Here is a 17,648-nt window from a genome sequence, read left to right as displayed (position 1 = left end):
AAATTTTTGAATATTTTCCTTAAACTTGTAAACGTGATGAATATTAGCAACTATCACTCAGCTTTTACTGCATTCAATATATCATGTTCTTAATTAAATATTAAGAGTGAAACAGCCGTGATCTATGGGAATTCTGCTTCCTATTTCCTTTCATTTTTCCTGATAAACCCCTGTTCTTTCCTCCACATTTGTACATGGGTGGAAGCTCACCCTGGAGAAGGAGAGTTGTAGCATCTACATTTAGACTATGTATCTAGCTGATGGAGGGCTGCCTTTATATGGTGCTTTTCAGGAGGGAAACAAGTCACATACCTGGCGTGTTGGGCAACCTGGGTATGCTCTTCACATACAATTAGGACAAAACTGGAATTTTGTAATGAAATAAAACTCAGTATGAGTCAACACCAAATCCTCTGTTTCCCAGAATTAAAGACTTTTTTCAACATCTTATTTTCCAAATGAACCAAATGACTGCCATCACACCGAGCAAGAGCTTTGGGTAGAATCCCCACTCATCTAACACTCCAGCCACCAGTGATGGGACAGCACGTGCACTTTGCTGGACCAGTTGTCCCTGAGAAATACAAGCTGTGTTCTGTTCTGCTCAAAACAGCAGCAGCATTTACAGGATCTCTCTACCCTGGGGCTAATTTTTTCAAGGCCTCTAGTAACTTTGGTTTTGACCCAGCTCTCCTCTTCTGAATTTAGATGTAATTGGCTTCTTGAAATACAGACTTCTAGGGTAGAGAGGCAGGAACACAGACGTGGTTGCATCAACCCTTGCTTTCCACAGAACTTGTTCAGTGGAACACTTCCCAGCTCAGTCATGATCAGAATATTTGGGTTTGATTTTTGTCTAGTTGGATTATGCACAAATTTTGGACCAACACCAACTCAGGAAAGGCATGTCACCTGATTCATTTTCTTGTGTTTATCTTCCCAGGGGAAAAATAAAAATAATAATAATAAAAAAAAAAAGTACAAGCTAAAACAGATATGATCAGAGAATTATCCAAAGAGTTTCCAAATTTTCTTACAGAAATTAACAAAAAAAAGTAAGAAAAAGGAGTGGGAGTGAGAGACAGAGTGTCTGGGGAGATTCATAGGCATTAGAATTTACCAGTAAATACTATTTAGGGTTATTTGGTGCACCAGTATTTTAATGGCTCAGTTTACTAATAGGAAAATACATTTTAAACTCAAACAGCAATAGCAGGTTCTTGAATTTCAGCTCTAGTTTGAATATTTGAAATCCTTGATAGGTTGGCTAGTCATCAAACTAGTCACAAACAGAAACAGAATAAAATTACATGGGACCAGTCCATGCACAGATTAACTACAGGCAAAGAAAGCTCAGAGGGGAAAAACAGAAAGAAATTAAAGGAAAATTCTAAATACCTAATAAATCTGTGAATTTCATAAACATTCCGCACAGAGGAAAGGAACAAAATACGACAAATAAATTATGCATTCAGAATCGTATGCTTAACTGGGATACTTTGCACTTGGATTTTGGTGAATGCTGCTTTTAATTCCATTGCAGATGTTCATATTCATAACATGGACTATGCCCAAATTTAGCCAATATCAAACTGTTTTTATATGTATACTACAAATATTAAATGCCTACAAAAGAGACTGGAATGAAGAAGTGGAGAATGTAAACTGGACTGTGAAAGAAGAATAGGAGAATAGATGAAAATTGCTTTTAGAAGCATCAGTTCTTGGAAAATCACTATTAGCAAATTATCAGTAGCTTCTTCAAATCATAAGACTTTTAATCAATATGCAAAAAAACAATCAATGGCATCTCTCATTTTTTATTCTTCTTTCTTTTCCCCTCATATTTTATGTACAGTAACTCACATTTCTCAGCCCACTGTGTAGCTATGAACTGAAATCAAACATTCAGACAGTAAATGAAGCTGCAGTTTGTATTTATAATGCTCCTATAACTATGTATATATATATTATACAATCTCGATCCCTGTTTAAAAAAAAAAAAAAAAAAGAGGCAGTTCAATAGAAAGAGATCATTTTATTAAAAAAATCATGAATGCAACTGCACTCATTCAACCTTAGAAATGTTTTGATGGCTTTTCAGCATTGCAATATATTTAGATGAGAATATGTCATTAATATAAACAGCAGAATAGAAACTATTAAACTAACACAATGTAAAACTGAGCAAACCTGAGTATTTGATTAAAGTTTTTGTACATTCTATACACTTGAACAGGTAACATAGAAGCATAATATTTTTGTTGATTTTTAATTTGTTAGAAGTATTACCCTTGAAAAGCTAAATTTTCAATAGTTTGTATTTAGAAATTAGAAATCTGGTCCCGTGGGAGCTTATTTAGTCTGATTTTCCTAGCTGTATTCTGAAATTCGAGAGAAGTCTGAAACAAAAAGCAGTAATGGAGCACACTGTAGGAACCATCGCCTTTGTTACAAAGGAGCACTGCATTTTGCTGAGTTTAAGCCAATGTGAATTTGGTAACTTTCAGCAATAAAGACAATATCCCATTCCATATATATTTAATGGATACAAAATTTTCTAGAAGATTTGCAAATAAACACTACGGTTGCAAAGGTCGTGCATTAATATGTAGCCTAGCCTTTAATGGATGTGTTTATTTTTCTAGACTGAATAATTAGCTGAGCATTTTTCCCCAGAATAGCACTGCATTACACAAATGCAGGGAACTGCTTACTAAAAAACAATTTAAATTATACCTCATATGTAATGTGTGCAATAACTGTGCTCCTATCTCTAGGATATTAGGGATAAATTTTCAAAGCAGTGCACAGAACATAATCTTGTTATTTGCTAACTGGATTTGTGTGCTTAAGACTCACACACTGCTTTGAAAAATTACCCCTTCAGAAGATTGACCTGTGCAAGGAACTGAAGTTTTAAACCTGTATTGAAACCTAAGTTGTAACCTAGCTTGGCGGCACTGGCTTGTTCAGTAGAATGACTTACTGTAGTAATATTACCGTTTGAATGGCCAAATTAAAGAAACTAATTCTTATTCTAATCACATCCAGTGGAATTCTGATATGCTGACACCCAAAATTATGGCTCTGTCATTAGAGAGAGAATGAGTGGGAATGTTTTGAAATTTTTGATGTAAATTATGAAATAGACAGTGGCCTAAATGACAAGATATGACATTTTTGTTTTTTTGATTACACAGTTAAAAGTTTTTAGTACTAGGCTTGATTTCAAGGGTGAATTGCATCAAAGTGGATACAATCCAAATGAAATACCTTTAAGATTCTTACTTCTTCAACTATTAGAGATCTATCATGTCTACTGCATGAAGCCTCATTTTCATGTTAGAACAGATGGGCTAAATTGTCATTAACAGAAACTGACAACTCTAAAACTGAAATATAGATTTAGAAAGGATTCTAATGAATTAAATCAATGTTATTGCAATGAAAGCCAAAGAAATTAATAGTGATTTGTAAAGTTACCCTGTATTTTAACCTCAGTATATTTTAGTCAGTACAATTTTAACATTCACAATACCTTTTCAGATTCATTGTTAATGTCTTACTGCATAATATGCTCTTGTCTTAATATATCACCTGCTCTTAGGAAAGTCGAGGATTTGGGGCTCTGTTCAACCAGGCCAGTCTACGAGGTGCTGAGAAAGATGACACTCTCAAATTTCAGTGCATCAATGTATATGTTTTGATTCATTTGCATACATAACATGTTAAGTTTTTCGATATAGCATGTACACAGCCCTGAATGAGGACAAGTGCCTTCACATTGTGCAAGGACACTGCTGGGAAACTGGAAGCTTGAAGGCAAGGTATCAGACAGGTTTCAGCACACCCAAAAGTCTTCCCCAAAAGTCTTCCTCAGCCAAAAGGCTTTAGCCTAAAAAAACAAACAAACAAACAAAACCGAAATAAGACAATTGTTTTCATTTAACTCTTTCTCAAAAAAAAAAAAAAAAAAAAAAAGCAGCTTTTTTTCTTCCTTGTAGGTTACTGAAATAAGCTATTTTTATACACAGCCCCTTTACTTTTCCAGGTATAGATAGTTTTAAGGGGGGAGGTTTTTGTTTTTGTGTTTGTTTGAAGGCAATGCCAGTGTTTTTTCATATTGCTAGGCTAGAAGTAAAATAAGCAAAACAAAGTAAACTGAAGGCAAATGTCAGAAATGGGTGCTGAATACTCTCACCAATCAGCCTGATGGAAAACTCAACAAGAGAAACACGACTTGTGTCACTGGTGATATTAAAATGGATTTAAAAATAAAAGAACAATACACACTTGGTGTCTTTTCCAGTAAGAGGAGGACAGGAAGATTTCAGAAAGGGGGAAGAATTCAATATTTGAGCTCAATCCTCTAAACCCAATTACCTGCCATTTTTAGCTCTATTTCAAGTCACAACATCATAAAAATGTAGCTTTGCATGTCATGTTTCAGCAAATGCTGTTTATAACATCATGCAAGACCAATAACATATTTGAATGTACAGAAGTATTTATTCAATCGTCTATTTTCCCTAATAAAATCTTGACTAGGCATTTCCTCCTAGCTGGCTTGTATCACACCTCCCAGTCCTCACTTCTTTGGCACCTCTTTTGGCTCCCTTGTGTTTGTATCGCATCCTGCTTTTCAGCTTCAGTTGCAGGTGGGTGACAATGGAGACACAAAGGCGATGCTGGCCGGGTGGCTCAGCACGGGGACATGCACAGGCAGTGGTGGGGAGGACAAAAGGCCAAGAGAGCTCCCCTGCTCCTGGGGTGGGAGTCACCAAGAAGCAAAATACATCTTCCTCATTTCTATTGAGATCCTTAAAGAATTCGCCTCGTAAAACACATTCATTATCTTGGGTCTGGAATTTGCTTAAGGACATAGTCTTAGGATCTTGTCCGACACGACTGAACAGTCATCGGCTGACTGACAGCCAACTGCACATACAGGCATGCAAAATAGGAAACAAACATCGAGTGCCTTGAAAAATAAGATCCGTGGAATAGAAAGAATCACAAAATTATTTCCAAAGCTCAGAGACTTAATAATAAAGGCAATGTTGAAAAGATACTTAAAGAGCATTACAGACAGAGTAAGGGTTTAAAGTGCTATTTTTAGTAATGTTCAATAAAACATGTATCTGCTATATGTTTTTGATCTTATGAGGAAGCTTTTCCTCACAACAGTACAGCAGGTTTGTCAAACTTCAGTCTCATACAAGTCATTTGATTGAAAAGTGCAACAGAGACACAAACAACAGGATCCCACCTCCCAAAATCTTTTTTGTTTCTGAAATTTCCATTTGGATTTAAAAGCTGGGGATCAAGCCAAGTAAAAATACAGCATGTCATCGAAATGGAGATGTTTTATTAAGAGCAATCTCTTGCCAGCAATATCCGTTATTCTCCCCACATGCAGCAAACTTGTGCATACATTTTTTAAATGCAACCAACCTTTGTTTATTAAACAAATTAATCTAAATTAGAAAGTGTGATTTTAATTGTAGCTTTGCACTTATCGAGGCAATGTGAAGATCTGGCTGGGGATTCACAAGGCACTTTCCCAGGGACTAAATGCTTCAGACCCCACAAGTTTCCCAAAGTTTTCCACCCTCTCCTCATGCTGGCAGAGCAACACAGCCAGTCTTTGGGTATTCAGCATGCCCTCCACCTTGGCTTCCTTGCTTGTGCATCTGCCTCCCCCTATTTCCATACATCAAGCCTGCCTGCGGTGCCAGCCATGCTTCAGAGGCCGGGCTGCCCAGCCTGCAGCTCCTGGACATCATCAGGGCATGTACCCGGTCCCAGGCCAGGGTCTGGGGCACCCCTGAGCCAAAAACCCTGGCTGCAGAGGGAGGGCAAGAGAGAGCACTAGGGCTGTGCAGTGCCACTCAGCTCTGCACAGCGTGCATGAGCAACAGCTTCCCACAAAATGTATGCAATGCCGTGATCTATTTTGCTGCGTATGATTAGTGCTAGACTAACTGTTCAAAGGGAAACCAACGCCACCTCACTAATTTAGTCACATACAACATTAGACCTTTGAAATATGCCTTACATACAGCCTGCATTGCCTTTTACAGACAAATACAAAAACATGGTCAACATTTGCAGTAAAATTATCATAGAAATGCCATCTGAAACCTTATTTCCTTTTACAATGTGCATTTCACAAATAATTTGTATTAAAATTATGTTTTACAGGGCAGAAATAGAAAACAAATACTCCTAGTAATTTAAACAGGCATTTGCATAACATGACTAAAAACATGGTAGGAGAGAGTTCTGCAGCAGGAAGAGTGAGGTAGAAATACAGATACACTTATTTTAACACCAAATTTAAAAATGCCTTTTAGCTGTCATAATTAGTGAATTAAAGTGTACTTTCATCAAACCCATTCTAACTAAGATTACTATTATTGTTACATGCTGCTTTCTGCTTGTTAAATAGCAAAATAGTAGTAACAGGTAAATCACAGATCTCCAGAAAACCTCTTCACTGAAGCATCATCCAAAAATATTACCTTATTCAAGCCTTCACCTTGCAAAAACCAATATCTATAATGACAAATTGTTATTTAGAAAGCCACCCTGTTGCTCAAACTATTTTAAGATTAATTGTGCCTGGTGTTTAAAAATTGAGGCCAGGGAGTTTGCAGGAGCAGGCAGGGCTGGGCAGTAGGTGGGTGCCGCACCCCAGGCTGCTCTCAGTGTATGGGTGATACCCAGGACAGTGTCCTTCACAAGGGGGGTGAAATTTGGGGCACTGAAAGAAGGATTTTCTGCTGGACTGCTTAAGGAAACAAAAGCAGGTGCACAGGGATGGTGAGCACCAGCAAGAGCTGGTCCTGCTGGAAGAGGGGTGGAGAGATGTTGTGGTCACACCCTAGAAACTGAAATAAGATTGTGAGCGTAATCCAGAGAGGCCACATCAGATACCAACTACAAGTACCCTGGGTTAGATATTTTAAGCCTTCCGGCATGAAAGTCTTATATGGAGGACTTCTGTGGCAGTCTATAGGAAGTTACAGTCTCATTTTAAAAAATTGTGCTATTCTCTACTACAGAGATTCTTAAATATTTAAAAGCCTTCTCCATTGGTTGTTCATCAGATTGATTATGATGCATATTTCAGCAGTGTTTTTTTTTTTTTTTCTAAAAATGCTCATCAGAGGATCAAGAAATGAGGTATTCTGTGTGCTCTATATTGACTCACACTATTTCATTTTAATTCCAAAATACTGAACTCAGAAAACTGCCAGGAAAACAAAGCAGGAAATGTTTGTTGTTTTGTTGTACATTGCAGGTGCTCTATGGTAACCGAGACCACAAAAGAAATGGATGATGCTACATTCCTCAGCCTATCAATTACCAGATATCAAGCAGGGGATTAAAAACCAAGAGTACTGTAACTTCCCTTGGAGTACCTGTATGTCTTTTCTTTTAACCCGATAAATACAACATCAAGTTTCACATGCTACTTGCCTTGCTTGAGCTCTTCTGCTCAAATTAAATTCAGTATAATTTCATCACCAACAGACAAAGCCATGCATATCTCCTGATAACTAACCTCAAAAGAGACCAGAAAGTTTTGCAAACCTTTGTTAAGGTCTTGGGTTAAAAAGGTCACTTTGCCTTTGCCTCTACCTTTATGAGAAAACTTCAGAACCAGGCAATTTTGTTTAGCTTGTACATTGGAGGATTGATCTAACGTCTCTTATTACCATATAAATCTGACATTCTTGTCACCTTTGAGGCACTGGCTTCCTCCTGTTATTTTCCATTATAAACTACCGCCACAGAAAATGGTACCAAGAATCACGTCAGTTTATTAGTGATATCTTGGTGATTAAAAGGAAAATAAATTTATTTTTGATGCTACACATTCTCAGATATAGTATCATCAAGACCAAACATTATCCCTCAATCCAGAAATGCACTTTAGGACACTGAGATCTATTTAACTGGAATGCAACTCGTTACAAAAGCCCTTGTAGTTTCTTCCCAAGGGTTTCCTTCCAACCAAAGTAAACTTCTATGCCTTCTAAGGATTCCCATCTCCCCTGCATGTTTGAAAATAGATATTAATGCTTATAATGGTTCTAATTTTGTTTTTATTTTTAACTGAAGATCAAGGAACAAAAAGAAGTTTATTTAATTCTGTTAACATTAATGGTGGGCAGACAGCGGTACCTTCCTCATCTCATCACAGTCCTAAAGCTGACCAAGAATGCTTGTGTTTGCGATTATGAAACAAGAAAGTTAAAGCTGATCTCTGTTCAAATAAACCACTGCAATTCTATCACTGATGAAAGGTACTATATGAATAGCATTTTTTTAATTTTTATTTTTTAACTCAGCCTATTATCTAAAATGGTGTGAAAAAATGCCTTTGCTTTTAGTGGACACCAGCTTGGTGAGTAAAGTTTATTTGGGAATAAAGATGTTCCTAGCAAAACTATGAAAGGTGATTGTGGGAATTAATAAACACTACTGGGAGAGGGAGGGTGACATTTGTAAAGAGCTAATTCTCACCTGAAAGAGAATAATTGCAACAGAAAACCAAACGATAAGCATCCTAGACAAGTTGTTTTCTTCCCTCTCCAGTGCGTTTTAAGGGCAGAGAAAGGGTATTCTACAGAAGAAATAGTTCAGGAATGAAAGAGGCCTCAAAAATAGCCCCAGGAAGATAAAATTAGCTTTTCAGTAGCATGTGTCAGTTTTATGCCCCATATCTAAGCAGTTCAAATGAACTTGCACTCAGATGTTATTAGATATTGGTGCCATGGCATTTGTATTTCCAAGTATGCAAAGGACATGTGCACACTAGCAGAAGCACCAGGTCTAGAGGGCACCATTATATTCCTATTTATTTCCCCAGTTACAACAGGCTACAAATGCACACTATTGATTGTTATTTGTCTCACAGCGCAAACATACATCTCTAGAATTTTTATCTTTCCTCTGTAATTTTTCTAGTTTAATATTCTCTGCCACCTAGAGTGCTGCCAGTCAGATTATTCCAAGTTTGCGTCCTCTAACTTCAAACAGTTTCCACCCAAATCTGTATTTGTTACAAAAGGTTACTGACTAAAATTTCACTCAGGACTTAAGAAATGAAAACTGAAGGTGGAAAGACCAACTATAGTTAAGAATTTAGAAGCCCCAGAAGTCCATCTTCAGGCAATCACCTTTTGCTTTTTCATCTCCCAGTCCACAAGAAACTTGGTGGGCAACATCAGGACACAAAGCCCAGTCACCTCTACTCAGTGTTTGCAACACCAATTGCAGCTCTGGAATTAACAGATATTCATGTTACAGATCAATGAGATTAAGCATGTGCTTAACTTTAATCATAGAAATAAGCCAATTTCTGAATCTGGTCAGCATCACTCATCACTGGGCAGAACTGAGCTCTTTCTGGAAAATTAACTCTTCATTTGCTTTCCCATGCTCCATGGTTCACACATAATACACTATGAAGAAGTTACGTGTATTAACAGCTAAGTATAGAACCTGGAGTCACTTATATTCTTCTCTGACAAAGTTTATAATATCAGGGAACAGCCTGAGATTATTGGCATTGTTCAGTCTTTGCTTTGCTGTAACAATGGGACACAAGTCTACAAAGCGTCAAGTAGCAAAGTGAAATCTGGTCTGAGAACCTGCACGAGTTAATATTTGTGTAATTAACGAAGCTGTGTGAATTCCACTGTTGGACTCCGTTTTTCTTTCCGTTAACATTCTTTTATACTTTCTATAGAAGGTCTGGAATTGAACACTGAATAGTTTTTTTCTTCCCCTCACTAAAAATATTATGGTTAAGGCTGTTGTATCACCAGAATTTAGATTAGATAGAAATATTCTTGTGCAAAAGATCTGATTATTTTTTGAGACTTTTTTTTTTTTTTTAAATCAAAGTTAAGCATCTTTGACACATTAGAACTTCATCTAAATTTCTAATTGTTCAAACACAGACTAAATATTGCTTCACTGTTTATTATATCTTCATTAATTATCAGCGCTAAGGAATGCATTTTAAGACGTTCAGGAAGTTTTGAAGGTCCTTTCTTAGTGATACAGGAAACCTCACAAGTTTTTAAGAATTTCACCATGATTAAATAAGCATTTCATTTTATGCTTTAATTTTAACTCAGCTGAGTTGACAAGACACAAAAAGAGAGCCATAAAGAAGTCTTGATGGGTAAAATTAGCCAGGAAGAAGCAAACAGAACTGAAGAAAATACAAAACTTGCAAATACATTTGTTTTACTCTAATTGCTTAGCGATCATCTGTTTCAGGACATAAATATCTAAGTTAATTTTCAATGCTAGACACCACAATCCTAAAAGGGAAAATGATATTTTTTAAATTGACAAGTCTGCAAGCATTTTGATCCCACTGAAGGAAACTTTAACGTTTGCTACTGTAGAACAAAGCCCTACTCATCTCCTGATCCATTTGTGTATTACTCATGGAGTCAGATCTGCGATCATTTCAAGAGATCCATTTTTTTGTGGATTAATGAGAAATAAGCTGCCATTCCCAAGACCAGCTGCATTAACACAAACACCTTGATCATATGCTGTCAGTACCACATAGCTTCAGAAGTTCAAAGGAAAGGACCAGAGAGCAGACCACTCCCTGGCAGTGCTTACACACCCTAAAATACAGTAGGTTGGTAGAACCTCTTCCTGAAACAGTGTTTGAGGTTTTCAACTCTCAGGCCACATAAATACCTTCTTTATTACAAATCAATTAGTAAAGAGTTGACTTTGCATTACTGATTTTGACAGGAGGCTCTTACAAAACACAAGTATCAAAGAACAAAAAACCTAGCCTTCAACAGTGCATAAACTGGAAGTAAAGCCTTAGTCTGGAGTCAATCATAGGCTTTAATGGCTCACATTTGCACTGATTCACAGTTGGGAAATAGAAGACTTCACTGAGCACATTGCACAAGAAGCTGATCTCCAGCCTAGCAGTGTTCATGAAGCCTGTGAAATGGGAGTGTGAAAATGCATACTAAGTGCAGTAGAAATAAAATAGCAAAATAGGCTGCAAATAAGTACATTGACCAAATGTGGGTATGGAGGACTTTCTCAACTGTTTGTACATGCCAACATGCTCTGGCCACGACACATCCGGAGATGATCCATCACTCAACAGAATATGCTTCGTGCCCCATGAAGGACAACAGGCAGCAGATAAATCTGGTCTAGTCCATATGGTGTGGAAAAAGCCTTTTTCCCTGGACTAAAGATTAACGGCAATTGTCAGAAATCTTAATGGGGGCCAATGTAAAGATAATTCCAAAGTTACAGAAATTCTTAAACACTTCATCATGCCTTGTTGTAAAGCAGCAGTAATCATAGGCAAAAGCTGTTTTACTGTTAGAAGGTCTACAGAAAAAAAAAAAAAAAAAAAAAAAAAAAAAAAAAGAGAAAAAAAAAAAGAAGAAAAAGATTACACTTAAAGCAGAATTGGCTTGCATTTCCCAGTGGTCTTGACAGCCTGACAAAGCAGCAGCAATACCACTGCCCAATGTTAAATACGATCCACAAAGACCAAAGCACACAGCCTAGAGGCAGAGCCCAGGACAATGTTTGCATTCCCTTTGAGCCGAAACATTCCACACGCAGGCTTCAGCCTCCCAATAAAACACACCAGAAAGCATAGTGCAGCTGCATTTAACCTCTGATTTTCTTTCAGCCAGAACCTCTCCCTTTTTCCAACTTGTATTTCAGTCTGGGTTTCCCAGCAGTTTTCCCCCTCTTCAGTGAGGGCCAGTCTCCAAAACACTTTGCCCTCATTTTATTCTTCTTGCTGACTTTTCTATTCCAAAACATTGTGCATCTATATGCTGGTATATCACAGTTTTATCTATAAATGGTTCAAATGGCTATTTAAAAGAGTTCCAATCACACATGGTCTTTAAAGAGCATCACTTGAGGAGATGGATAGAACTTGTCTGGAAGGAAGCAGAAGCACTGCCTGCACCAGCAGCTGGTTTGGACTGTCTCCTCAGGAGCAGTAGGGCTGGACATCAGGAGGCATCTGAGAACTGCACCATGACTTCCTGCAGCCCTTGGTCATATCCAGGATGGGCCACGGCACCTGTAAGTCAGTGAGTAAGTTCCAGAATGGCCCCAGCCTACAGCAGTGCTAATCAGAACAGGATGGGAATAAGGCAGCCAGCAAGCCCAAATTCCCTCCATGCCTTGGTGGGGCAGGACGACCCACATCACACAGTGGCTGACTGTGGCTACGTGTTACTCCCCAGAGCTGCATGCATTCAGGCACATACACAATGTTTCTGAACATACATTAAAGAGAGAAACTATAGTAAGAAAACAGTCTGCTAGAGAGATTGTATGAAACGAGGAAGCATGCCAAAAGCGCTTGGTGTTTAATTTCAGAATATATAGCACTGCCTCAGGTACAAAGAAAAGTTTCAAGAATCCCATTTAAAGTTCCAATCAAGGTCTTCATTTGTATTCTAATTTGTGGAGCCCGATCCTGCAACATCCAAGGAACAACAATCAGGTAGAGAATAGATGGAGGCCCAGGCTGCAGTCCCACTACAACACTCTCTTGGCACACCACAGACACCTGGGCTGGGACTTCACCCAACCTGCAGTACCACAAAGCATGGAAAACATCTCACCAGTGAGGCTGGTGACATACAGCCACCTCCACAGCAGACCAAGCAGCAAGGTTTCATAAAAGAGCAGTTTAAATTCTCTTACATGCCTTTTTGTCTCCCTACCTTTAACCTTTGGAACTGTCTTCAGTGCTAGAATACTTCATTATATTTTTTAATGCAATGACAGAAGGCCCATGTCCACCCTGGTATAGGGTGGACCACAGCAGTCAGCCTAGAGCACACCATAGCTAATATCCAAACGAATAAAGTAGTTTGGATAGACACACCTGACACTAACTGGAAACACAGGAGTTCACATATTATCATCATAATGTCAACCAGGCATTCACCAGGTGGGTGAAGCAGCTACTGAAAACAGGGCGAGTTTCTTTACAACCAAAGTGGGACCACCTACTCAAAGTATTCCCATAATGTGGGACACTGCTGCCAACACAGCACTCACCACCTGCCCAGATGACTTTGGAAACAGGGCTCTTGCCTTTTTGTTCCCCTCTGTTTTGCTGCAAGTTGCTTTTAAAGGTCATTATAGTTGAATAACTATGGACAAAATCCAACACACCATCAAAGTGGCCTTCCTAACAGGTGTTTTATACACCACAAAAAAGAAACATTTAGTCTGTTGAAGAGAGCCCCTGCAGTATGTTTCAAATAATTCCTTCTCTATTTATTGTTTAAAGAATTACTACTTTTAATCAGTATAGAAAAAAATAAACAAGAGATCAGTATTTTTCATTTTGTATTTTTAAATGGATGCAGATGAATAACCAAGAGGAAATCTCAACACTTTGTTCTTATGAATGATCTCAGACTGAAAATACCCACTGCACTCTTGCTATTGTCAAACATACAGAAATTAAGAACACAGTCTTAGAAATATATGGAGTAGTGATTAAGAAGGTGGTCTTAAGAGATAAATAGAGCAGTGATGCTTCACCTCACTGTTCAAATGGGGGTTTCAATAAAGCAATGCTGACTTTTTGCAGAGGAATGATTTTGCTGGCTTTGGGCTTTAGGATACCAGCCATCCAGAGAAATCTTTTGATATCAGGATGACATCTACTATAGCTAGCACTTAACCCTTTAAGACTAGATGATTAAGCCAGTTGACCAGGAAGAGAAATCAGTTTTAACACCTGGAAAAATTCAAATGACTTCCAATCTTCTCATTCCTGGGTTATTCTCATTTATAAGTGCAGACAGGAACTTTTATACAGATTTGGTTTCTACATTTGACTGGAAAAAAGAAAGTAAATTTATACTGAACTGAAACAGAAAGCACAAGTCCTGGTTAGGAGACCATACTGAACCATCACAAAAATGGACTAACAACCACTTAAATTAAAGGTGCAGAAACTGGAGGTCTTAGTGACTCCAGGACAGAGAAATGTGTATTCAAAACCAAGGTTAGTATTCATTAGAAACTGAGACTATTAAGAAGATATATAATAAAATAATTTTGGAAACTAACAGAGAGAATTGTGTACCAGAACTAAAGAGTGACACATCTTTAAAGCATTCGATACCTTAGGTGGTTTAGGAAATATACGTTATACTGCAGGATTGGTCCCTTCTTCAGTGCCAAGCGTGAAATGGTTGTGCTGGTCCGGTGGCCATGTGCAAGGCTCAGGATCTGAGAGCAAACAATCAGTTGGTTATTCTGCTGTGAAATAGCAGACTGTTTATTCTGTTGCTAATGTAGGTGTGCCCTGTGAAGTCTTCCTTTCAGATGGCCCATGCTCTTCACTGGCTATTTCCAAACTTGCATCTTGACTACAAGGAACAATTAATTACAGCAGCTAAAGAGCCCCAGAGTCCACCAGACCTAGAATACACTAGAATACAACGTAGCAGTTAAAAAATAAATTAAAAAAAAAAAAAAAAAAGTGTATGAGAAGAAAAAAGAGACCATCTTTATCTAGGAAGGAAAATAATATCCCAACCTCAGTACAACTTCTGCTTTTCATGCCATGACAGTGCCATGAGCATGGTGCTCAGGGTTGATATACATCTCTGATATACAAAACACTCTGGCTTCACCTTTGTCGTTCTGGGTGGTCCTCAGATGAGCAAACTGAACCACAGCAAAGCACCAGTCCTCTAATATGGTGATTACTATTAATGATTTAACTGGTTTGCTTATGCCCATGCTTAATTGGCTATGTTAATAGCATTTTATTCCACAATTCACTTGTATGTGGCTGATAACACAGCACTTGTGTGGCTGGGCAACATCTTCTCACCATTGCTGTCTGTCATCAAGGACCAAGCCAGCACTGTGATGCTAACTGACAATCCCAAATGTTTTGTTTAATTGGGTATAATTTAAACTATACTGTACAATTTCACAGTAATGGCTGATAAATCTTTTATTAAATAGACAAAACCATGAAAAACCTTTAGTCAAATAGCAAAGATTTCAGTCATCTTTAACAACAGTATTTAGAATTTCTAAACATTCAAACATGACATTAATGAGAATTGAGTAAAGAAAATTGCTGGTGAATTTGGAAAATCCCCTTTCAAGTCTATGCCAAGCAGTATATTGCCAGAAGACCACGCAACACGATTACCCAAGGTACTCATGCTTAAAAATGCCCTCTATCACAGAGAAGACCGCTTCATCTCCAGACACATTCTGCTGGTCTGTCACAAACAGGCATTTGCCTGCGAGACATTTCCAGAGAATCGTGGTCAGCAAGAGACAAGTATGCTGCGAGTGCCTTTGGGCCACCCATCCTCCCAATGGATCTGATGCCCAAGCAACAGAATTCAAACAGAAAACACCAAGACATTAAACAGGACCTCTCCTTAGGGCCTGCTCCTGCCCAGGCAATCAACTTGGCCTGCAGCAGCTTGCGGGGCCCAGTTTTGCCCAGTTCCAGACCTGCCCCAAGGGAGGAAGTTTTGCCCAAGGCCCTGACGTTGCAGCCTGCTGCCCACCCAGCATCAGCAGGGAGCCAGCACCCGCCACAGGCCCATGCAGAGCCCTCAGGCCACACACAACTCTGCCCAGCTTCTCAACCCCACCACTAATGGGGGCACTGTGTACTGCCTAAACGCTGCACAGTTTTGGACTTCTTGATCCAAGCCTGTCCCCATACAGCCTTCTGCTCCGGTCTGTCTGACCGCCCTTCCACTTATTTGTCTCCCACAGGACAACCCTTCCTTCCCCTGCCAGTCCTCTGCTGTCTTCATCCCTCTTCCACAGTCTGCCTTTTCCTTCTGTCTCACTCTGCTCCCAGACTAATTATTTAGCACAGGGGTCAAAAAGCAAAGAAATGCTAAATTAGTTTGGCATCTGTACTACTTAATGACATCAGACACCCTGTTTAACTACACATACACTTAACTTTGGACAATTTCAGCCTCCTTCTAACAAAACTTTTGTATGGGTGACTGTTGTTTCCCACAAAACAAGCTTTGAGTGAGAGAAGAATTTCATAGTAGGAAACTACAGAGCAGAAACCATCCTACCATGTATTTTGTGCCAGGAAAATGGCACAGGAGTGTACTACAGCTGGCAGACCAGCACCACATCTAAGCATCCCTGGCTGTGAATCTGGAAATGGCAACATGCAGGCACAGCCTGGCTGTGCCTCTCCCAGGAAGGGAGCAGGATGCGGGCAGTGACACCTGCCACAGATGGGGACCATCACCACCACAGCCACCCTCTCCTGTCCCAGAAGGAGGTTGGGCACAACCACTCTTGAATGTAATGATGGATTCACTGATTCCCACCTTCACCTCACACCAGCAGGGTTAGCTTTCACAACAAATGCATTACAGAAAGTGTAAAAATGTTCAGCAGACAAGGTTTTCCATGGTGCTTGGATGTCTCTGTATGTTCAGAGGCTGTGCTGTGGAATTTAAAAGGTCAACTCCATACAGAAGGGTGGACAGGATTTACAAAGTGGTGATAAAGCTGGGAGAAAGGAGTAAAAATACTCACTGGCTTTTTGAGATAGAGGGGAAAAAAAAACTAGAAAGAGTCAAGATCATGGAGAATTGAGAGGGAGAGGGACTTTCCAGTTGTCTCTAAGAGGAGAGAAAGCAGATGAGGATTTTCGAGAACAAACATAACACACACATACATGCACATACATACCCTCATTTCTAGATCCTGGAGAGAAGGCAAGCTGCTGCATAGTGTAGAGATTCAAAATGTAGAAAATCAATTGTAAATCACGAGTTCTGGATTCTTTGAGATGAAGTGTAATCTGATTTACAATGTTACAAAAAGAAATTAAAGTTAATTCCAACATGATTGTGGGTATACCACAATTTAATATAACCATGCTGTGGCCTTTAAATCTCTGCATTGCAATATGCCAACAGTCATTACTTCTTTAAGTTTCATATTTTATTTTAAACTATAAATTGGAAATATCATATAGCTTGTTATTTACGTTTCAGAATTAGGATCTTTGCTTAGAAACACAGTGCTCTATGGTGTAATAAGATTATTGTGCAACTACCACACAGTTCGGGTAGTTATAGGCACTCCACTTCACCTCATCATTTTTTCTGCTTAAATATTATGCCACATTCTGATTAATACCAGACCAATAAAATCATCTTAGCAATCTGGTTAGAGTCTTTTGTCTACCCAGATGGCCTGCAATGTTAATGTGTGACAATTTCAACAATGAACTAGGACTGTTTTATGGAACCAACATTTGTTCCACTGCTTTTTCTTCTTAGGCTCAGAATTTTGACACAGATGGTACAAATTACTCAAAAAACAGAAATGTTCATTTAGAAGGCTTAAATATGTGGTTTTACTCAGGCCATCCGAATCTTTTACATTTACAATTCAGTAAATTTACTAACAACCCTGCTGTAATTAAGGTCTATAAAAATCTTCCCTCCTTTCCTGCTTGCTTTTCCCCTTACATATCTACAGCATTTCATTATGGCTCCAATTTATTAATATTTATTCCAGTTCTGAAATGTTTTTAATTTTGGAGGATTTACACT

At 38.6% G+C, this 17,648-nt stretch overlaps 1 long non-coding RNA gene across 1 annotated transcript; it reads right to left on the bottom strand.

The window, feature by feature from the left end:
* Positions 1-2,041: 2,041 nt before the first annotated feature.
* Positions 2,042-16,890, bottom strand: LOC137862006 (uncharacterized). Its single transcript, XR_011099999.1, has 3 exons — positions 16,777-16,890; positions 14,195-14,301; positions 2,042-3,898 (listed from the first exon to the last, which is right to left on the bottom strand). It is a non-coding gene; the product is annotated as an uncharacterized lncRNA (long non-coding RNA).
* Between the last annotated feature and the right edge of the window lie 758 nt (positions 16,891-17,648).

This window comes from Anas acuta, chromosome 10, assembly GCF_963932015.1.
Source record: "Anas acuta chromosome 10, bAnaAcu1.1, whole genome shotgun sequence".
In the NCBI taxonomy this organism is placed as follows: Eukaryota; Metazoa; Chordata; class Aves; order Anseriformes; family Anatidae; genus Anas; species Anas acuta.
Note: the sequence above shows the minus strand (reverse complement) of the source record. Positions and strands in the feature narration are given on the sequence as shown.